Source organism: Sus scrofa, chromosome 2, assembly GCF_054392235.1.
Source record: "Sus scrofa isolate SSC_HxYL_T2T_F1_AM1 chromosome 2, Sscrofa_HxYL_maternal_Yorkshire_Landrace_v2.0, whole genome shotgun sequence".
In the NCBI taxonomy this organism is placed as follows: domain Eukaryota; kingdom Metazoa; phylum Chordata; class Mammalia; order Artiodactyla; family Suidae; genus Sus; species Sus scrofa.
In genome coordinates, this window is record NC_139384.1 from 88,685,614 (window position 1) to 88,708,583 (window position 22,970).

A 22,970-nucleotide genomic window follows, 5' to 3' on the forward strand; every position below is an offset into this window, starting at 1 on the left:
ATATGACATTAGCTATAGGGTTTTTTTAATATGTTTTCCCTCAATTTGAGGGGGTTCTCTTCTAGTCCTAATTTTCTCAGTGTTTTTATCATGCTAGATTTTGCCATAACTTTTTCCTGCACTGATATGATCATATAGTTTGTCTTCTTTAACCTGTTGGTGTGATGGATTACATTAGTTTCAAATGTTGAACTGGCCTTTCATACCTGAGAGAAACCCCACTTGATTGTGCTGCTTAATTAATTTTACACATTGTTGAGTTAAATTTGCTAATTTTTTTGAAGAGTTCTGAATCTATATTCATGATATATATTGGTTTATAGTTTCCGTTGTTATGTTTTATCTACTGTCGATATTATGGAACTGCTGGCCTCATAGAATGGGTTTGGAGGTATCCCCTTTGCTTCTATCTTCTGGAAAGGATTGGAGATAATTAGTATATTTTCCTTAAAAGTTTGGTAGAATTCACCAGTGAACTTATCTATACCTGGTTCTTTTTGATTTAGAAGGTTATTGATTATTGATTCTATATCTTCAATAAATATAGGCATATTCAGATGGTCTGTTTCTTTTTGTGTCAGTTTTAGCAGATTGTGTCTTTCAAGAAATTGGTCCACTTCATCCAGGTTATTAAATCTGTGGGCATATCCAGCAGTCTAAACCAAGGCTCTGTTTCTTAGCTTGGCTCTTTTCTGTTAGCCTCATTCTCGGACCTGCTGGTCCCCACCGTGCACTCTGTCAGGAGGTAAAGAGCTTAAAATATTTAGTCAACAACATTAACAACTAGCACACTTTCTATGAATCTGAACCCCTATGTCCTGGCCTGTGAACCTAGACTGGTGCTAGGAGTATTTTAGGGGTTCAAGAAACACTTGTGGAATGAATGAATGAATGATGGGCTGAGCACTCCAGGTTGAAAGCCTATTAGCTTAGCAATTCCAGGAAAAAGAGAGTATGTAACTCTTTCCAAACTGAAGTCCTCCTGGCTGACTCTAGTCTGGCCTGGGTTTGGGTCATATATTTGTCAGAGGAGGCTAGACTTTGCCATGGTAACATGTAAATCCTGAAGTCACTCACTGCTTATTCACATTAAAGTCCAATGTGTTTGAGGAATGGAGGCTTTGCTCCAAGTAGTCACCAAGATGTCCAGGATCCTCCCATTCTGTGGCCGTTTTCAATGTGAGGCATTATGGCGATCAGGGAAAAGCTACAGAGAGAATATCCCATGCCACGTCCAGCACTGCAGGGCAATGGGGAATCCTGGAAGAGGGACAGTGCAGTATAACAAAACACACAAGACTCTTACATTTAGAAAGTGGGGGACCAGGAGGCACTCTATTCTGCAGAACTAAGGCACCTAGGCTTTAGCCCACATGACTTTTATTAAGGAAGGTGATGACACCTGTAGGGAAGGTGACGAGATTAGTGGGCAGGAACAGGCATAGGCAATATAACAAAGTTATCTTCTTAGTGATATCAAAGGGGGTATCCTTAAGATATAGTGCAGCTGTGTACAGAATAACATGGTTAATACATAAGTCCTTTTATCATGTCTCTAAAGGAGACTCTGTACTTTAGAACACTGTGTCCATAGATATTTGCCTTCTGCAGAGCTCAGCTGTTCCATGGTCTCCAACAATCCCACCTGTTAGGCTGCAAGCCTAAAAGTGTCATCCTCCACTTCTTTTTTCCTTTTTCAGCCATAGCACACAGCGACTCAATGTGGCATCTCAGTTGCTAGATCAGGGATTGAACCCTGGCCTCAGTGCCAAAAATGCCAAGTCCTAAACCTCTTAGACCACCAGGGAACTCTCAGCATTCACTACTTCCGCCCATATTCCATTGGCAGTGGTTTGTAAACATGCAGTGTTACAGCTTGTTGAGGGTCATATGATGCTCTAAGCCAGATGCTGAGGCCAGAGGGTCTTGCTGCTCTGACTGGCACAGTCCAGGTTACACATTAAGTCCTGAAGTCATGGGTGTGGATCAGCCCATCAAACCTTCTGGGCTGGCTGTGGAGGAGGGTTGCTTCCCTGTGGGAAAACCAGGCTGCCATTACTAGAAGCAGGGAGAATATTCAAGGCTTGTTTTCATAAAACAAACTCTGGAAGGACAAAGAGATTTAGGGAGTTCCTGTTGTGGCTCAGCAGGTTAAGAACCTGACTAGTATCCATGAAGATGTGGGTTTGATCCCTGGACTCACTCAGTGCGTTAAGGTTCCAGCATTGCTGTGAGCTACGGCGTAGTCTGCAGACAGGGCTTGGATCTGGCACTGCTGTGGCTGTGGTGTAGGCTGGCGGCTGTAGCTCAGATTTGACTCCTAGCCTGGGAACCTCCATATGCTGCAGGTGCAGTCCTAAAAAGACAAAAAAAAAAAAAACAAACAAAAAAAAGCATTAAATACCTAGAGAGTGTCATATATTGTAATAATTTTTAGAAAATGATTATATGCATATTACTTGTAGAAAGCATTAGTCAGCTTTCACTGAGATAGGCCACAATGATCCCCTAAATGATCCCCTAAATCTCCGTGGCTTATAGCAATAAGGTTTATTTCTCATTCATGTTTAATACTGGCAGTGGGTCAGCAGACTCTGTCTATGTGTCTCCACTCCAGATGCAGGTTGACAGATCAGTCCCATTGGAACATGCTGTTCTTGTAGCAGTGAAAAGAGAACTGGTCAAACCACACAATGGCTTTTAAAGTCTCTGCTCTGACAGCGTACGTGTCACTTGTACCCACACTTCATTGCTGAGAAGTCAGTGGCCAAGTCCAAAGTCAGTGGGGCGGATAGTATGCTTCTCCCAAAGGAAGGCACTGCAGAGTCACAGACAGAGACATCTCACAGGCAAAAGGAGAGTTAAAAAAGTAGGAAAAAACAGTATCTATAGCAAGTATAAAAAATAGCATAAAATTACCACAATCCAAAGATGACCACTGTTACACCTTGGTGTATTTCTTTCAGTGTATGTTCCTGGGCACCTGTAAACTAACACTCTTGTCTAACCCCAAGTTGCATGAATCACTCAAAGTATTCAACCAAAGGTAATCAAATCCAGATAATCTAACCAATTGTTATATCAAACCCTAATTAGATGATCCAATCAGCCTCTCCCAGTCAAACCCAGCCCCCCCAAAAGCAGCTGCTCAGACCAGTTAGCTGATTTGGCTGGAGAAAAAAAGTCTTAACAAAACACTGGTGAGATGTCTACAGCACACCAGACATTAGTATTTGTTGATTTAACTGTGATTTGAATATGTAAATTGAGTCCAGCTGACTTCATATGTGCATTATTTATTGTGCTTTAAAGGAAATATACACTTGGTCATCAAATGACTAAAATACATTTGTCCGTGGTTCCTGGCTTACAGCTTCCAAAACCTTTGGAATTTTCTAAATGACAAGAGCAATGGGAGCATCTTTTGTTATAATATTTAGCTTCTTGCCCTCTGTTCCTGAAAACAGTCATAAAAGTAAAGTGGATTTCTTGTTATTTCTAACAAGCCCCTTTCTATCTCAACTGTGTTTCTGTTAATGAGGTGACTTTGAGAAAACACTTAAGGATGGGAGCCGGTTGCAAGGGGAACCAACTTGAACAGAGGGTTGGAACTTTCAGTTCCACCTCTGATTTCTGGGGAGGGCAGAGGTTGAATCAGTCACCAATAGCCAACGATTTAATCAACTGGGCCTCTATAATGAAACCTTCATAAAAACCCAAAAAGGGGGTTTGCAGTAGGGGAGGGAGCAGTTCAGAGAACTTCCAGGTTAGTGGACCAGAATGCTTCTCCAATGACCAGACTGGGCCCAAACTCTAAGGAGACAGAAGCTCCTTCATTTGGGGCTTCTGCCAGGTATCTCTTCATTGGCTGCTGATTTGCATCTTTAAAATCCTTTGTAAGTAACCAAAGGATTAATTAACCTGTGAGTAAACAAGTTTCCTGAGTTCTATGAGCCCTTCCAGCAAATTAATCTAACCCAAGGAGGGGGTCATGGCAACCTCTGATTTATTGCCGGTCAGTCAGAAGTACCGTTAACACCCTAGACTTGGAATTGGCCTTTGAAGTGGAAGGTAGCCTGGAGGACTGAGCCCTTAACCTGAGGAATCTGAGGCACTTTCCAGGTGGATAGTGTCAGAATCACATTGAACTGCAGGACACCCAGCTGGTGTTGGAGAGTTGCTTGGTGGTGTGGGGAAAACTTCATTGCAATTGAAGCCAAACCTTAATAGGTAACTGAATCTTTTTTCTAAATGATATCTAATTTTTATTTTAAACTCATTTATAAGGATTTCTCTGTGCTGCTAAAAACTTTTCAAAAAAATTTTTGCAAGCACCATTTTAATGATCACATAAGGGTTTGTTGTATGGCTATGTCATAAATACTTAAGCCAAGCCTTGACCATTTTAAATGCTTCTATATGTGCTTTTTATTTTTTTATTTTTATTTTTTATTTTTTATTTTTTTGTCTTTTTTTGCTATTTCTTGGGCCGCTCCCATGGCATATGGAGATTCCCAGGCTAGGGGTCCAATCGGAGCTGTAGCCACTGGCCTACGCCAGAGCCACAGCAACGCGGGATCCGAACCGCGTCTGCAACCTACACCACAGCTCACGGCAAATGCCGGATCGTTAACCCACTGAGCAAGGGCAGGGACCCAACCCGCAACCTCATGGTTCCTAGTCGGATTCGTTAACCACTGCGCCACGACAGGAACTCCTATATGTGCTTTTTAAATAATGAACTGCCAATATATGTTGGTAAAATATGTGTTTACCAATATATGTTGGTAAAATAATTTCTTAATATAAAATTAACTCATTTTCATCATAGAATATGCAGATAAAAATTAACTTTGCCTATAGTTCTACCTCCTGGAGATAATCATATGAATATGCTGAAATATTCACATTTCTTTGTGAACTAAAATAAGACCATTTAAAAATGAATGTGGGGAGTTCCCATCGTGGCGCAGTGGAAACAAATCTGACTAGGAACCATGAGGTTATAGGTTCAATCCCTGATCTTGCTCAGTGGGTCTAGGATCTGGCTTTGCCGTGAGCTGTGGTGTAGCTTGAAGACGTGGCTTGGATCCTGTGTTGCTGTGGCTGTGGTGTAGGCTGGAAATTGTAGCTCCGATTTGACCCCTAGCTTGGGAACTTCCATATGCCAAGGGTGCAGCCCTAAAAAGAAAAAATAAATAAATAAAATTAAAAATTAAAAAATAAAAATGAATGTGGTATGATTTTCTGATTTGTCCTAATTCTTGAGTTTCATAGAAGGGGGGGAGGTTAACAGGACAAAGGGTAGGTTTAAATCTCTTGATCCATTTTGACATCCGAAAATGTGGCCTGTTTCCAAAAGTGCCTGAGTATGACCCCAACCCCACTATAGTTAACCCTTGAACAACACAGTCTGAACAGCACGGGTCCATTGATACCTGGATTTTCTTTTCAGTAAATATGTACCATTCTAAGGTTGGTTGAATCCACAGATGTGGAAGCTTGGATATAGGGGGCCAACTGTAAAGCTATAAGCAGGTTTTTGACAGGGCCCCTAATTCCCCCTCTACCTACTATTCAAGGGTCAGCTATATAGTCATTGCATTGTGATTACCACTTGCTTCCATCTTGCCAGAGGAGACCTTGGATTGAATCCCAGTGAGGTGACTGGCTAGCTTCCAAGAGGCAAGATGCTCTGAAACATCAGCCTCTACCCCGGGAGGCAACAGCTGTGGTGACAAGCTTTGGCCCTTCTCTGGACATGCAGTGGCTGCTGGTCACTGCCACTTTTGGTTCTCATCTCTGCCTGGTGAATTGGAGTGTGGGCACAGCCCTGCAGCTCACTTCATGAGAGGCCTGGACAAGTGATTTGTTCCTAAAAAATGGAATGCAGCGAAATGATGGATGTCATTTCTGAGATTAGGCCTGTAAAAGATGGCAAAACTCCCATCTTGCCCACACACTCTTTTTTGCTGGCACTTTTTTCTCTTTTGCTCACTTTGGGGAAGCCAGCTGCCATGTCCTGAGCTGCCTATGGTGAGGCCAATGTGGTAAGGAGTTGAGGATGGCCTCAGGCCAACAGCCAGTGAGGAACTGAGGCCCTTAGTCTAATAATCCACAAGTTCTGCCAACAAGCATGTGTGTGAGCGTGGAAGTGGATCCTTTCCCAGTCGAGCCTTCAGACACCTTGACTGCAGTTCTGTAAGCATCCCTAAGTCAGCAGCACCAGATAAGCCACACCTGATTCCTGACCCACAATAACTGTGAGAAAATAACTGCATGATGCTTTTTTTTTTTCTTTTAGGGCCACACCTGCAGCATATGGAAGCTCCCAGGTTGGGGGTCGAATCAGAGCTGCAGCTGCTGTCCTATGTCATAGCAACACGGGATCCTTAACCCAGTGGCCAGGGATTGAACTGGCATCCTCATGGACACTATGTTGGGTTCTTAACCTGCTGAGCCGCAACGGGAATTCCTGCACATTGTTTTAAGCCACTAGGCTTTGGGTTCATTTCTGTTGCTGTGTACAGCAACAGAAAACTAAGAAGACCTCCTACTACTCAGGGAGTATGAAATTCTTGATTTGTTGAGTGAAAATACTTGCTCTAGATGAGAAGTTTCAAAATGATAAACCACAAAAGCCAAAGTCAACCTAAAGGCCAAGCAGGGCTGTCCTTAGTTGGGGCATGTATTCTCCTGTTTGTCTACTCTGCACTGTGTTAATTTCTGAGGCCAGTGTCAGCTGCAACCTATCACTGCATTTCCATGATTTCTTTCTCTTTTTCTCTTTTTAGGGCCGCACCCACAGCACATGCAAATTCCCAGGCAAGGGGTTGAATCAGATCTGCAGGTGCTAGCCTATGCCACAGCCACAGCAACATGGGATCCAAGCTGTGTCTGCCACCTACACCAGACTATAGCTCATGGCAATGCCAGGTCCCCAACCCACTGAGCAGGGCCAAGGATTGAACCTGCATCCTTATTGATACTAATCAGATTCGTTTCTGCTGCACCACAACAGGAACTCCTCCACGACTTCTGATGATAGAGTAAGAGAAAGTTAAAAGAATGTTAAGATACAGCAAAATATTGTTCTCACACTGTCATCAAAGGAAAATAAAGGCCAAGAGGTTCAGATAGAGCACAGCTCTGCGTGACGTCTGCTGAAGCCAAACAGTCAGGGTGGTTTCTTCATTCATCTGATGGGGCTTCGGTTAGTATGGCTCCAGCTGCCAGAGGCTGGCCAGTCTGGCTCAGCGGCAGTCACACCCCTGAAGCCTCCACATTCACTGCTGTTCAGTTTCTTGGTCCTCCTCCTTCTCCCTGAGCCTCTCCCTCCATGTGGTCCTTCCCAGTAGGTTTTCCAGCAGGAAAAGCCAGACTTCTGACATCCAGCTCTCAAGGGTGCAAAAGTAGGACCTGTTGGGCCTTCTACAGGCTCAGGACTGTCACTGGCCCAGAGTCACTTCTGACTCATTCTATTGGTTAAAACAAGTAACAGGCTCAGCCAACATTCTGAGGGAAGAGCTTACACCAGGGTATGCTGAGGGGTGTGATTCACTGGGAGCCGTCAATTTCCAAGATGAGTCTATACCTCCTAAGAATTCTCAGAAAAATGCCAGCAGGGACCATCCTAGGTTATTTCACTTGGAAACCAGAGGAGGTGGAGAAAGGTGGCCTCAGAAGATAGGAAAACACGGAGCCACTTGGATGATACACCAAGAACATGAAAAATGGCCCAGCACCTGGAGGTTGCCACAGAGGCTATAATATTCCCCGGTGAACACAAACGACTTCTGTGGAACACAGCAATAATCAGGCAAGGCCACCCCATGAACATGGCGGAGCTAGACTGAGGCAAACACGCAACCACACAAATACCAGCAGTCTTCTCCCGGACCCCTGAGTGACTAATGCTTCTTTACCAAAGACAACTCTAAGTATCTCTGTTCCTCCTATTGCCTTAGTAAATGTTATTAAGAATCACCAAATTCCCTCTGCTTCCTACAGCACCCAATCTAGAACTGAGCTGCATTCCCCAAATTGCTCCTTAGAAACATCCAGTACAAGCCCCCATTCTAAAAGCCCCTCCCCACTCCAGATTCCACAAGTCCTTCTGGAATATGTAATTTCCCTTGATGTTGACTGTCTTTGACTGTATATTCCTGTGGTCTTTGACTTGTGGGCTTTGACACCATTGATTCAACAATATTTACTGTGTCTGCACACTTCTTCCTTTCTTCCCAAGGTTTCAGATCTGCCCCTCCCTCCCAGGGCCTGATTCCATGTACAGCCCTCTGGCCCCTTAGGACGAGCACAGTTACACTGACCCTTTCTGGGATGGGGAAGCACTGTCTTAGCACTGGCTCCAGAAGACATGAAAAGACATGGTCTAAGTTTGTGCAAAGAGCTTCATTCAAACCCCACAGCCTTTTTTTTTTTTTTTTTTTTTTTGTCTTTTTTTTTTTGCCATTTCTTGGGCCGCTCCTGCGGCATATGGGAGGTTCCCAGGCTAGGGGTCTAATCGGAGCTGTAGCCGCCAGCCTACGCCAGAGCCACAGCAACGCGGGATCCGAGCCACGTCTGCGACCTACACCACAGCTCATGGCAACGCCGGATCGTTAACCCACTGAGCAAGGGCAGGAATCGAACCCGCAACCTCATGGTTCCTAGTCGGCTTCGTTAACCACTGCGCCACGACAGGAATTCCCCCCACAGCCTTTTTGACCTTTCCCTTCCCCTGCAGGCCTGCTCTCCTACCTGGCAATATACCTTATCACCTCTCAGGAGTGGGTTGGGCTGTGGAATTGACTGATCTCACCCATCACGTCATGGGTCAGCCCTGATCTGGGATGCTCTGGTGGGAGCTCTGAAGAAGCCATTGGGGGAGTGAATGCTAAAATCCAATTAGGAAAGCAAAGAGCAGAACTGAGGGCCAACGTCAAACCCCACCAGAGATAAAAGAAGGGGATGAGGTCAACAGGGAAATTTGGGAACAGGCTGAATTTCCAGAAGTGATAATCCTGGCCTCCACTGCTGAGGCCCTTTCCATGCTCCAGCCATGGGTGACACTTTATATAACTTTCCTGTAAGCTTCTGTTTTTAGGGGCCTCAAGACCATCCTAGAACTCATAAGACTCAATACTATTATATCCATGGCTAAAGTTTATTACAGAAAAGGACACCGAGTAAAAGCAAAAAAGAAGTACATCAGATAAGTTCCAGGAAGGTCAGGCACAGGCTTTCAAGTCCTTCCCCAACTGGGTCCACACAGGACACACTTTTCTCTATAGCAGAGAACTATAGGGACATGTATGAAATGTCTCTGTCCAGGCAAGGCCACTCAAATCTCTAGATCTCAGACTCTTACAGAGAGCTAGCAACATAGGCACATCCTGCTATGGCAACCAAAACTCAGGATCCCAGAGGGGAAACCAGATATATCAGCAGTCTTTATGTTTGCACAGAACAATCCTGGCTGGTACTTCTTAGCAATGCCCCCTATTGATCCAGGCACATGTAGCATCATCAATTAAAAACAAACAAACAAATAAACAAAAAGGAAAAGACAAAGAAAGAAAAGAAAAGAAAGAGAAAGAAAGAAAGAAAGAAAGAAAGAAAGAAAGAAAGAAAGAAAAAGAAAGAAAGAGAAAAAAAAAAAACAACCCCAATTCTGAGGGCCACATATTCCCAGGAATTGGCCAAGGGTTAATCTTGGTTCCAGGCTCCCCTGAGGACATACAAGGATTGTGCAGTTAAGCCTGCTGTGTTAATTCTTTCCTCACAGCTTCATAATGAGCTTGCACATGGGGATTGCTAGTCTGTTCATAGAGGAGGAAACCGAGGCTGAGGGGTACAGAGTGACAGGTGGGGTAGACACTTGAACCCAGAACTGTGTGGGAGGGAAGATGCATAAAAAGTAAAAGCAAGGATTCTGAGGCTAGATAAGTCTGGGTCCCAGAGTTGATTCTGCCACTAAATTCCAGTATCACCACAGACAATTTCTGTACCACAAAGACAAAAATGATAGCTCTCGCAGAGGACTGATGCTAAGAGTGCGTGAACCAGGGCAGCAGAGGTGCTCAGCACTGTTTGTATCACGCCAAGTAAACACGAGCTCTCCAGATTTGGGTAATGATGACAAGGAGGTAGAACGGCTCACCTGATTTCAGCCAGAAGCACAAAAATTGCTCTATGGGACATGGTGAGAAGTGCACTTTCAGTCCAAGGAAGCTGCAGCAATTCAGCTGGGGACACTACGGCCTTTGAGCCCTTGGGACCCTTCCTTGCTGAGTGGGGAGCAGCAGATAGGCAAGGCCTGGAAAGGTGTTAACAGCAGCCTCCTTGAGACAGGTCCAGGCTGTGGGTCCAAGTGTGGGCAGGCCAGCTTCTGCCGGGATCCCTGGGGCAGGCTCTGGGCTGGGGTGAGAGCAGCCCACTGGGCCTAGCCTTTGTATGTGTGGTGTCTGGGCCCAGGGAACCAGCCTGAAGACAGTGCGTTCTCCTCGGCATGAGATAGGAGTCAGCCCAGGACCTGCAGACTGTTCCAAAGGCCAGGACTAAGCTTTGGAAACTCCTATCCAGGGCTCTGTTGGTGACAGGGGGTGACTCAAGCCTCTGTATCATGCAGCGAGCAGGGGCAGCAGCAACTGCTTAGTTTGTGGTCACCATCAAACCTTCAGCAAGGCAGCCAGACTGGGAAGGGGGCCAAGGGGTGGGATAGAATGCACAGACCTGGATCCCCATGCAGGCAGTCACGTAGGTCGGGCCTCAGTAGCCTCATTGGTAAATTGGGTGTAACATTTTAACAAAAGGCCACATGATTCAGCAGGTGTAATGGCTATTGGAGACCACGCCAGCCCAGAGTGTCATGTTTATCTGGCCCCCATAGAGCATCTTAACATTGTGAATTGGTTGCCCGCAATTTACTATCAGAAGATATTGGTCTCATCCTGCCGTATAGCACAGGGAACTATATCTAGTTGCTTGTGATGGGATATGATAGAGGATAATGTGAGAAAAAGAATGTATATATAAGACTGGGTCACTCTGCTGTACAGCAGAAACTGACAGAATACTGTTACTCAACTATAATAGAAAAAATAAAAATTTTTTAAAAAACCCCAAAGCACAAACTGCAGAAGAAAAAAAAAAAAAAAAGAAGAAGATATTGGTCTTAAATCTGAATTTTCAGCTTGTCTTTAAAGATGAAAGGGGTATATGGCCTGCCACAAAGCCACGGGTGGCCAGAGCCAGGCAGCAGCCACACTTCAGAAGAGGGCCTCCCTGCCCTCCCTGCTCAGCCTCAGGCCCAGCTTCCTGCTTCTCTGGCAGGCAGCTGTGTCTGCACCTGCCAACTTCGCTGCACAGGCAGGCAGGCTGGGCCAGACTGGGCCTTCCCACGCCGGGTTCTGAGCTCCAGCCCCGCTGCACTGTGCCCCAGCTGTGGCCACAAGCAAGAGTGGTTCCCAGTCTTGCATGGGGGAAGTCACTCTCCCTGCCAGCCAGCCGTGAACATGAACAAGATGACTGGGGGTGAGGTTGGCTAACAGCGGGGGCCCAGAGTAGGGGCTACACTGCCAGGTACTCACCCTTCTTCATATCCAGGCAAAGAACCTGAAGCTACATCAGGGGCTGTCCCTGGGCGACCCAAGAAATGTTGGCTGCCTGCCATGTGGCCGGGAGAGAGCAGCCAGGGTGAAGAGCAGACATGGGGGGCAACTATAGGAACCCTGTGGGTTTGGGGGTCCTGGGTGGTGAAGGTCAGGGTTTTCAGAGTGTGGATGCTGTGGGAGGCAGGACTTTCTGTTAGGACCACTGGGCCTCAGGGGTCTGCCCAGGAGGTGTGTCCCCGTCATAGGAAGTGTGAGGGCCGGCAGCACCTGTCATCCCCATGCCCTCTGCTTGCTCTTGGGGAATCAGGAGCAGGAAAGCAGGAGTGCTCAACTGCTCTTAATCTATGTGGCTCCCAGGGTCCCTCTGGGACATAGAACGTAGGAAACCAGAGGCCGATAGGTCAGCATTCCTCTGGCCCCTGCACTTGGCCTTCTTCCTCTGAGCAGCCTTCTCTGAATACCCTTCCTGAAGTCCTTCTCCTTTGCTTTCTTTGGCAAGCTTCTCCAAGGCAAAGTTCAAAATTTCCTCCTCCCAGAAGCCTTCTCTGGCCCTTGGTGAGAAGAAACCCCTCTTTCTGGCAGCCCCAGGTCCTTGGATATTGCTGGCTTATCCCTACCAGCTGGCCACTCTGCATTGTGATGGGACAGTCACATAGCTGTGTTCCCCACCAGGCCTGGAGAGCCAGGGGCAAGGGCTACTTCATGGGTCCCCAGTGCCCAGGCCAAGGCATGGCACAGAAAATTGTCTGGTTCTTTGACAGTTCGTGGGCAGGGCCAGTGTGTCCCCTTGGAGCGGCCCCCACACATATGGTCCTTGCGCAAGCTGCAGGCACCCCCCCGCAGAAGTGCGCAGCCCCGTGGTGTCAGGGCCTGTGTGCAGCAGGCCCAGGGGACGGGCGGGGTCTGCATGACCTCAGAGGGGTGTGTGCGGGACAAGCGTGAAGTCATGTTGTTTACGAGGCTCTGACACAGCGCTCGTCATTTCCTCCCTGCTGAGGCACACAGCACTCTCCCCCGGTCAGCCATCCTCTGGCTTGTTCTCTGGAATCACACGTTGTCACCTTTGCAGCCCATTTCAACAGGGCTGATGGGGTCAGAACTGTTTGGTGGCACTTTGGCTTCATGATGAAAACCCCTCCCAGCAGCTCTCTTCTTGGGCCTGGCATGGCGATGGCTGCAAGTTACCCCAACTCAGCAAGGGCGTGGGGAGCATGGGGCAGGCAAAGCTGGGGCCCAGGCAGGAGGTCCCAGAAGGGAATGACCACAGGGACAGAGTAGGGGGATGGCCAACCCTATCCTGACTTCTTGCCCATGGGCCTCCCAGTAAAGGGCCTGCAGGGCCAAGAATCAGGGGTCCTGAGTAAGGATTATGAGGGAGCAGCCAGAAGGGCCTCAAAAAGAGGTGGAATGGGTGAGCAATGAGCCCACGTGGCTTGGGTGGGGGCCAGGGGCTAGCAGGGGTCACCAGAGAGGAGGTAAAGCAAGCAGGCCCTGGAGCTCCATGCCCCAAGTGCTGGCCCTGGGGGCTGACAATGGAGTGTGTCTGTCCTATCCAAAGGCAATGACATTCAAAAAGCTTAAAACACTTTGCTGGTCAAAACAGAAATATGCATAAACACACAAGCGTGTGTACACACACACTCTGCCCTATTTGACCCAGATAGTTACTCTATGGTCCCTAGCAAGGAGCCTGTCAGATCCTGATCCTCACAGCTTGAGAACAAGGTCTTTTGTCTTCAAGTGTCAGAGACCAGGTCAGGCCCTGCTGAAAAATGAGGAATTTATTGTAAAGACAGCATGGGGATCTAGCTATTTCCTGGCCCTTGCTTTCTTATTATTGTCTTACTGAAATTTACATACAGTAGTTTACATACAAATGCACAAATCTTAAGTACAAAGGCAGTGAGTTTTTTGGTGTTTTTTTTTTTCCCTTTTTTAGGGCAGTACCCTTGGCATATGGAGGTTCCCAGGCTAGGGGTCAAATCAGAGCTATAAGCCATTGGTCTATGCTACAGCTCACAGCAATGCCGGATCCTTAACCCACTGAACGAGGCCAAGAGTCGAACCTGTGTCCTCATGGATACAAGTCAGATTAGTTTCCATAAGCCACAACGGGAACTCCCAAAGGTGGTGAGTTTTTAATCTATGCCTACACCCATGCAATCTCCACCCAGATCAAGATAAAAAATATTTCCTTTACCCATGAAAGTTCCCTCACACCCCATCCCTAGTCAACCCATATCTGTCCCACCCCCATAGGCAACCACAGTTCTGAATTCTATCATCACAGATTAAACTGTTCTTGAGAACTTCATATAAATTGAATCATACTGCATAAACATCCTTGTATAAGTCTGTGTGAACTTCTGGTTTTGTTTATCTTGGGTAAATGCCTAGAGTGAGATTGCTGGGTATAGAGTATCAATATGTTGCAAAGCATACTAGTTTCACTTGTTTCATGCCTTCATCAACAATTGGTACTGCTAGTCTTATAAATTTAGGCATGCAAAGGGGTGAGTAGTGGTATTTCATTGAATTTGTATTTTCCTTATGATTAATGAAACTAAGCACCTTTTCATATGCTTATTGGTCATTTGGGTATTCTCTTCTGTAAAAGTGCTCATTCAAAAATTTTTCATTTTTATTGTGTTTTATCATATTCTTTTGGATGAATAGTCGCTCTTTATAAAATCTAGATATTCTACACATTCTAGTCCTTTGTCAGATATATGTACTATGAATATTTTCCCTCAGTCTTCGGCTTGCCTTTTCACTTCCTTAATGATATTTGTGGGTGAGCAAAAGTTTTCTAGTTTTATGGAAGTCAAATTTGTCACTTTTATATTTAGTGCTGTTTACATCCAATTTAAGAAACCTTTGTCCACCTTGAGATCAGAAAGATATTTCCCTATTGTCTTCTAGATGCTTTTTTTTTTTTTTTTAGCTTTTTAGGGCTGTACCTGTGGCATATGGAAATTCCCATCCCAGGCTAGGGGTCAAATCGGAGGTGTAGCCACCAGCCTACACCATATCTCATGGCAATGCCAGATCCCCAACCCACTGAACAAGGCCAGGATTGAAACCACATGCTCATGGATACTAGTCAGATTCATTTCCGCTGCACCACAATGGGAACTCCCTCTTCTAGAAGCTTTATCCTTTCATCTTTTACATATAAGCCTATGATTCATTTCAAAGTAATTTTTCTGTATGGTGTGAGGTAGGGGATTGAGATTCATTGTTGTATATAAATTTCCAGTTGACCCAGCTCCTTTTAGTGAAAAGATTTTCCTCTTCCCACTGAATTGCCTGTGTTGAAAATATGTGTGTGAGTCTATTTTGGGGCTCTGGATTCTTTCCATTGGTCTGTGTATCTGTCTTTACATCAACACCACAATGTCTTGATTCCCATAGCTTTGTAGTAATCTTGGTATCACATAGTATAAATCCTCCAGCTTTGTTTTTCTTCAAGTTTGTCTTGGCTCTTTATGTTTCCATATAAATTTTTAAATCACCTTATGAGTTTGCTGGAATTTTCATATGAATATCATTAAACTTATAGATCAATTTAAGGAGAACTGACATTTTAACCAGATTGAGCCTTACAATCCATGAATATGGTATACCTCTCTACTATTTAGAACTTTATTAATTTGCTTCAGTAATGTTTTACAGTTTTAAGTACATAAATCTTGTATATTTCTCATTAGAATTTTGATATTATTGTACTTAGTAATTTTTATACTACTTTGTTCTCTTTCTAATGGCAACTCTCTTTGTTCTCTTTCTCAACTACCATATTCTCAATCTAAATTTTGAAAGGAGCCAGTCTGATTGTCCTATTCATCACCACAATCTCCCTAAGCAGATTGAGTCTGGTGACCAAACTGATCCCATTACCAAGTACAACACACCCTTTCCCTGAGCAAGAGACTTTTAACACTTCCTTCACAGGAAGGAGAGACTATTTATGGAAGCTACTGTGACTGACATGCCTGCTATAGTTCTACGGTGGGTTGAATGATGCCCCCTCAAAAAAGATATGCCTACCTAGAACGTCAGAATGTGACCTTCATTGGAACAAAAGCCTTTCCATTTGTCATTAAGGTAAACTTCTTGAGATAAGAACACCCTGGATTAAGATGGTCCCTAAATTCAATGACAAATAACCTTGTAAAAGACAGAAAGGAGAAGATACACAGATAGTGCCAGAGGGGAGAAGCCATGTGAAGACAGAGGTACTATAGTAATGCTTCTATAAGACAAGGAACACCAAGGACTACCCACAGGCACCAAAAGCTGGAAGAGGCATGGGATGGATTCTTCCTCAGAGTCTCAGAAGGAGCCAGCCTTGCCAACACTTTGAATTCAGACTTCTGGCCTCCAGAACTGTGAAAGACTAACTCTCACAACCAAGTCGTCTAGACTACTGTAATTTGTTATGACAGCCCTAGGAACCTAACATGTACCCAGACTAAGAGCTGATACATAATAGACACCTGAACAGATGGATGATTACAACTAGTGCTTGATTACAACATGACTGAGTAAGAGATGCACTCCAGAGGGTGAAAGCAGAAGCACCTCCCTCTTTCACACCACGTCTTTTCCTCCATGATGTGGAGATTGTCCCTGAACTTCACTGGGGCCAGCCTCATGCTGGGATTCCTGTGGTGGAAAATGGGGGACCTGACCAGTTCCTTCACTGTTCTGTGCCGTATTCTCTGACTCCTCCAGGGTTGGAGGGGTAGAAGGGAGGAAGGAGAGGTACTGTTTTTATTTTGTGTTCATGGCCTCCGGGTATGGCAGATAACCAAATGCTATTCCTTTCCTTGGCTGACTGCTTCTGGGATTCTCTCAGCAACCTCTGGCTGTAGTTTTCTTAAACTGGCAATGTTTCCTTGTTTGGCTTCGAAAGACCCTCCCTCTACCCCTGATCTGGAAATTCATTCTGTAGACACCCTCTTGGGCCTTGGCAAATAGAGGTCAGCCATCCTCCAGATATCCAGTGGCCACAGGAAGCTCACTCATCTTACTGTGCCAGACTATAAATACAAGACATTCCCAACAGACTGTTTTAGTTAAAGTGACTTTAAAATAAGATTTAACATCTGGTAGGTCAATTTCCCTAACCTTTTTATTTTAATAATTTACTTGTATACTATACTCTTTACTATAAAATTTTAAGGCATTTGTCTCACTCCCTATCTTCCTTCCCATCTCTTTCCTCCAACCCTCAAAGGCCAAAACACATTAAATTTCTATTCTAATTTGAGGAAAATGACATTTTTATGGTATTACATTTTCCCATATAAGAATTTAAAATTTCTCTATTTGTTAAATTTTGACAAATTAAATTTCCTTTAAGTTTCATAGTTTTTCTCATATAAGTTCTGTATCTTTCTCTTTAAAATTATTTCAAAGATTTTACAGCTATTGTGAACGCATTTTTGCTTTCATTAGGGGGAAGAACAGATTTTTTTTTTTATAAATCATATTTTCAGCCACTTTAAATTCTCTTATCAATCTTAGTAGGCTGTTGCCAAAAAGGTCTTGGATTTTCTAGATGTACAATAATTTTGTTCACAAATAAAGATAATTTTGTCTTTTTTTTCAAATATAGCCAATTAAGCAAATATTTTCTTTTCTTGAACTATTTCTTTAGCATCTCTAAAATAGGCTGTAATTTAATGATGAGAGCAGAAATATATTTTGCCGATAATTTTAATGAAATGATTTCAACCTATCAGTAAATAGTATGATATTTGCTATTGGTTTTGATAAATGTTTCTCTCAGTTAATGTTTTTTTCTTCCCATTTTTATTATATTTGGACTTTTTCTTAGGGAATGATTGCTGAATTATTAAATACATTGTTATATGTCTTGATACAGCCATATGCCCTTTTCCCTTTATGTAAATATTTTCTGATCTTGACTGAATTTTCATTTTTGGAATAAGCCTGATTTGCTATATATAAAATATTATATATAATATATAAGAAGTTATAATATAAATTGTATATGTATCTAATACATATGTAATGACAAATAAGGTTTATTCCAAAAATGAAATTATTCAAGATCAGAGAAGATTTACATGAAAGAGAAAAAGCATGTGTGTATATTCATGTGTATATACATATCTCTCTCTCTCACATACATGTATTATATATGTATTTATATTATATGTTAACTAGTTTCAATTTGCCATGAAACAAATTTAATCATAAAGACAAAGTTCCCAAATAGCCAAAGATATATTAGGGAAAAAAATGGAACTGAAGGAATCAGGCTCTCTGACTTCAGACTGTACTGCAAAGCTACAGTCATCAAAACAGTATGGTAGTGGCACAAAAACAGATATATAGATCAATGGAATAGATCTCATCATTAAATTACTTTAATGTATTGTAATGTAAAATACTTTAAAGTATTTTGTTCTAGTTCTGTGAAGAATGTCATTGGTAACTTGACAGGGATTGCAGTGAATCTGTTGTTGCCTTGGGTCATATAGTCATATTGACAATATCAATACTTCCAATCTAAGAGTATATAGATATATTTAAAAATTTTTTTTTTACAGCTGCACCTGTGGCACATGGAAGTTCCTGGGCCAGGGGTCAAATCAGAGTTGCGATTACAGGCCATAGCCAAAGCCACACTGGATCTGAGTCACATCTGTAGCCTATGCCATAGCTTGTGACAATGCCAGATCCCTGACCCACTGAGAAAGGCCACGGATCAAACCCACATCTTCACAGAGACTATGTTGGGTTCTTAACCTGCTGAACCACAATGGGAACACCCTCACTGGGTTTAAATACCTACTTCATATACCCAAGTTAGAAGCTACATTTCTAAGCCTCACTTTTTTTTTTTTTTTTTTTTTGCTATTTCTTTGGGCCGCTCCCGTGGCATATGGAGGTTCCCAGGCTAGGGGTCGAATTGGAGCTGTAGCCGCCGGCCTACGCCAGAGCCACAGCAACACGCGATCCAAGCCGCATCTGCAACCTACACCACAGCTCACGGCAACGCCAGATCGTTAACCCACTGAGCAAGGGCAGGGACTGAACCCGCAACCTCATGGTTCCTCGTCGGATTCGTTAACCACTGCGCCAAGACGGGAACTCCATCTAAGCCTCACTTCTAGATGGAGGTGGCTAATGGGATATAGGTGGAAGTCCTCTGGGGCCTTTTGAGAAAGGCTGACCTTTCATATTTCTGTTCCTTCCCTTTCTTGCCATTTAGACATTGGGCATGACAGCTGGAGGCCCATTAGCCATCTTTTAACCTTGAACTCCACAATGAGAATGGTGGAACACAAAGGTGGACGAAACCTTGGCCCTGGTGACATCATGGAGCTTCCACCTCAACTGTAGCCTGCCTAGGCCCAGACTGCATGTATATGGGACAGAAATGTACTTCTGTCTTGTTTAAGCTACTGTCATTTCCTGAATATAATTTCCGGTTGAAAGAAGTAACAAAGGAGCCCTCTCACCTACTCTATGTGGGTCTGGGGAGACTTGTGTACAACAAGCCATCATCCCCAGCCTCTCCTGCCTACTGCAGGCCAATCCTGAGAAAAGCAGGAGAAGGGGCCTCAGGGGAGTCCCTGTGCTTTCCAGCCATGCAGCCCACATGGGAATGCATGAGGCATCAGCCATGCTGTCCTGGAAGCCTCCTGCCCGTTCAAGACATACTGTCATCTTAAAGAGGTTGACCCAGGAATTCCCATCGTGGCGCAGTGGTTAACGAATCTGACTAGGAACCATGAGGTTGTGGGTTTGGTCCCTGGCCTTGCTCAGTGGGTTAAGGATCTGGCATTGCCGTGAGCTGTGGTGTCGGTTGCAGACGCGGCTCGGATCCCACCTTTCTGTGGCTCTGGCGTAGGCCAGCGGCTACAGCTCTAATTCAACCCGTAGCCTGGGAACCTCCATATGCCGCCGGAAGCAGCCCTAGAAAAGGCAAAAAGTAAAAAAAAAAAAAAAGAGAGGTTGACCCAGATGCCCCAAACCTACCCTTATTGGGACCTAAAAGCCACAGATGTCTTCAAATACATCACGACTCAACTTTCCTATGCTCACCTCCCTGCTAGCCAGCCCTTCAGCCAAAACCAGTATCTCCAGCTCTGAAGTAGTCACCTCCCTCCCCCAAAGCCTGACCCCTATTTCTACCACAGGAATAGTTACCCATGGTTGCAGGGCCTGCCCTGAGGCCCCAGGATAACAGGCATGACCATCTGCAGCCAGATTTGCTGGGCCCAGGAAGCTGGACACATGTCAGAAGAGGGCCTGCCTTATGTGAGTTCTTCAAGTTCCCTGTGTCTTTTGTTCCATGTTCAGAACCACTGGACAGACCCTTTGTTCCAAAGCCTGTGAGTCTTGGGGCTTCTATAGCATTTCCCATCCCTATATACCCAACAGACACTGTTGGCTGGGAGTCTGTCAATGTGGGCACCCACACAGACACTGCCCTCTCTCTGTGAGAACAGTGACTCTCACCAAGAAGGTGTCTTCTCCCCTGCCTGGTGTTCCCAGCAAAACTGTCCCTGCCCTCTACTCTTTGGTTAAGAGCTTCTGCTTCATCCATCTTCCTGCATACCCTACCTCCCACTCAGCCACCATGTTGTCTCCTGGTTTGGGAGAACAAGATTCTCTAAGTTATGGATGCAAATGGCATAAAATCATACCAAACTGACTCAAGTAGCAAAGGAATGCATTGGATCATGTACCTAAAAAGTCCAATGATGGATTTTGGGTGAGACTTGCTCCAGCTATTCAGACAATATCACCAAGAACCCAACTCTTCTCTCTACTCTTCCATGGTGACGGCATCCTCCTGGTGACCCCTGTTCCTCTAGGTTCTTTTGTCATGTTAACAAGTAGCTGTGACAGTTCTACACTCATATCATTCCCACAGAGGTGTCTTCCAGAAAGAATACCCACAATAAAGAGAAGAAGGGTTGCTTTTCAAGAACTCTTAGCAAAGAGCTTATATGCATTGGCCCTGGCGACGCAATGAGAGTCTTAAGAGCACCTTGATTGGAGTGAGAGTTATCCTGACTCTCCTTTGGGGAATAACCTTCCCTCTGAAGATTCAAAAGGGGCAAACTTCACCAATAGAGATGAACAAGTTATCTGGGCAGTGAGGGTACTCATCTGCCACCCCCTTCCTTACTCTACACCCCAGGGCTCACTTCTGGCTCCAAACCTCACTGGGACCAGGGATCTGAAGGCAGAGATGGGAGGCCTTGGAGACATGGAGCCCCCAGCACAGGTGGGGATGACTAACCCTGGAGGAGTGAGGGCTCCACTCTACCAGCACCCACTTCAGCACCCAAAATGGCCCACAAGTGGCCTGGGCCAAGAGAGGAGGCTGTGGAAGTTTCTGTGAGGGGAAGGATTATGGGCCCGAGAGCCATGGGTGCAGAGAGCTTCCCCGAGTAGGTCTTGAGAGAGGGGCCAGGGAGAGTGTTTCATACAGAGGGCATGCCCTCTGCAAAGCAGGGACTCAGGGACAAGTGGCAGAGATTCAGCTGCTGGATGGACAGGTTAGGGCCCATCCGAGGACCACATGGAATGACAGACGGTGTCCCAGGGGAGGGGTGTGGAGCATCACAACATCTTCAGCAGCCACACCTGGATCTTTCTAGTTGGATGCCATGTCCCAACCACAGGACCCTTTTGTAGCTTCTCCTCCCTCTCAAGTGACCCGCCTCCCCTCCACCCTACTCCCACCCCTGCCAATTGTGGCTCCTGCCGCCTGCCTAGTCTGGCCGCTTAGCTGTGTGCCAAGCTGCACCTGGAAGCCATTAGTGGACAGTGGGGCTCTCCTGCTGTCTGCACCCAGCCAGGAAAGCACGCAGAGCTGGGGGTTGGGAGCATGAAAGGGCTTCCCAGTCCCAGGCCCAAAAGGAGCAGGAGGAAGATATAGGAAGGTGTGCAGATTCGGAGTATGTGGACATTTTTGCAAAGGAGAAAGGGGCCAGAGCCAGTCCCTACAGGGGCCAGCAGTGTGGGAAGCAATGATGAGGGTGCCCACAGGTTGCCATGGCCACAGCTCTGTGAAGTGAGCACAACCATCCTCCTCTCACAGAGGAAGACACAGGGCTAAAGGAAGCTAAGGAACATCCCCGGGTGGAGGTGAGTAGGGATAGAGCAGGGCTGTGCTGGCCTTCCTGAGGTCCTCCTCTGGCCCCTGGGGTATGAGGCATTGGGCCATGTGGCCCATCAAGAGGATGGAGTGGAGAGGTGGCTATAGGAGTGGGACCCAGACAGTCAAGCTGAGAAGGGCTGTAGGGAGGAGCACTGAGGCCTGGCCTGCTGGGACAGGGGACAGGCATACATCTCAGACACTCTTACTGCCCTGAGAAACAGCACTACTTGGACTTGCTTGTTGCACAAGAAATCCAAAGGTTCTGGTTGCCAAAGTGAGCTTGTATTTAAGGGAAAACACATGGATGGGGCAGGAACAAGCTTCTGGCCTTGCTGGAGGGCAAGTGCCTTTTACCCAGGGCTGACTAAATTGTCAGCACTGCCCAGGGTACTCTTAGCCCATTGTACGGATGGGAGGCTGTCACTCAGAAAAGAGGTCACCCATCCATGTAGGGTCACAAGCTGGGAACGCCTACTACTTGGGCCCTTGGCCTCGGGCTCACCAGTCCTCAGAAGGGTGAGGAGGAGGCAGTGGTTCAAGTGTATTCCTGCAGAGCCTCCTCTGAGAACCCGAGAGTGGGAGAGGAGAGATCAGCCTGCTGGGCTGCAGAGTGGACAGCTTTACTTCAGGGTGGGAAGCCCCACTCCTGCCCACCAGGGTGCTGGCTGACTTCTCCAGCACATTCTTGGCAGCATCTTGTTCCCATCCCCTGAGAGGCAGACTTTTCCCAGTGCCTTCCTGTTCAAGTTCAAGGGCACAGGATACAGACTCACGGTTGAAAGGACCAGGTGTCCAACTTGGCTGAACAAAGTTCCTTTTCTTCCTCCACAAGACGAGTGAAGGCCAGACCTCAGGCTCCTCACCAGTGAGGGGAGGAGTTTGGCCCAACCATCAGCTCAACCCTGAAAAAAAGAGCACAGCTTTCTCAGACACAGGGCTGTCTCCGTTTCAGGGGCTCAGAGTTCCAAATTTCAAACCAGTCTCTGTGTTCATATTTGAATCTTCAGCAAGGTTTGGCTTGGGGTTTTCAGGACAGGAGGCCTCACATGTGTTAACAAGATGGCTCCAGGGTTCTCCGAGCTGCTTGCCCGGCTCACGGATTTCACCCCAAGGACAGAGACACAGGAAGGAGCAAGGCTCACTGGGGTTCCCTCTGAGAAAGATCTTTGAGAGTATTGGTGACTTTCCTCTTTATTTGT

The 22,970-nt window shown here is 45.7% G+C and overlaps 1 protein-coding gene across 1 annotated transcript in view; it reads right to left on the reverse strand.

Moving 5' to 3' along the window:
• The window catches only part of CNOT6 (CCR4-NOT transcription complex subunit 6), a 153,360-nt gene that overhangs the window by 104,444 nt on the left and 25,946 nt on the right, over positions 1 to 22,970 (reverse strand). Inside the window, exon 2 of the mRNA XM_085013590.1 lies at positions 22,545 to 22,673. The gene's annotated coding sequence lies outside the window, so the exon portion shown is untranslated. The remainder of the gene's footprint in view (positions 1 to 22,544; positions 22,674 to 22,970) is intronic.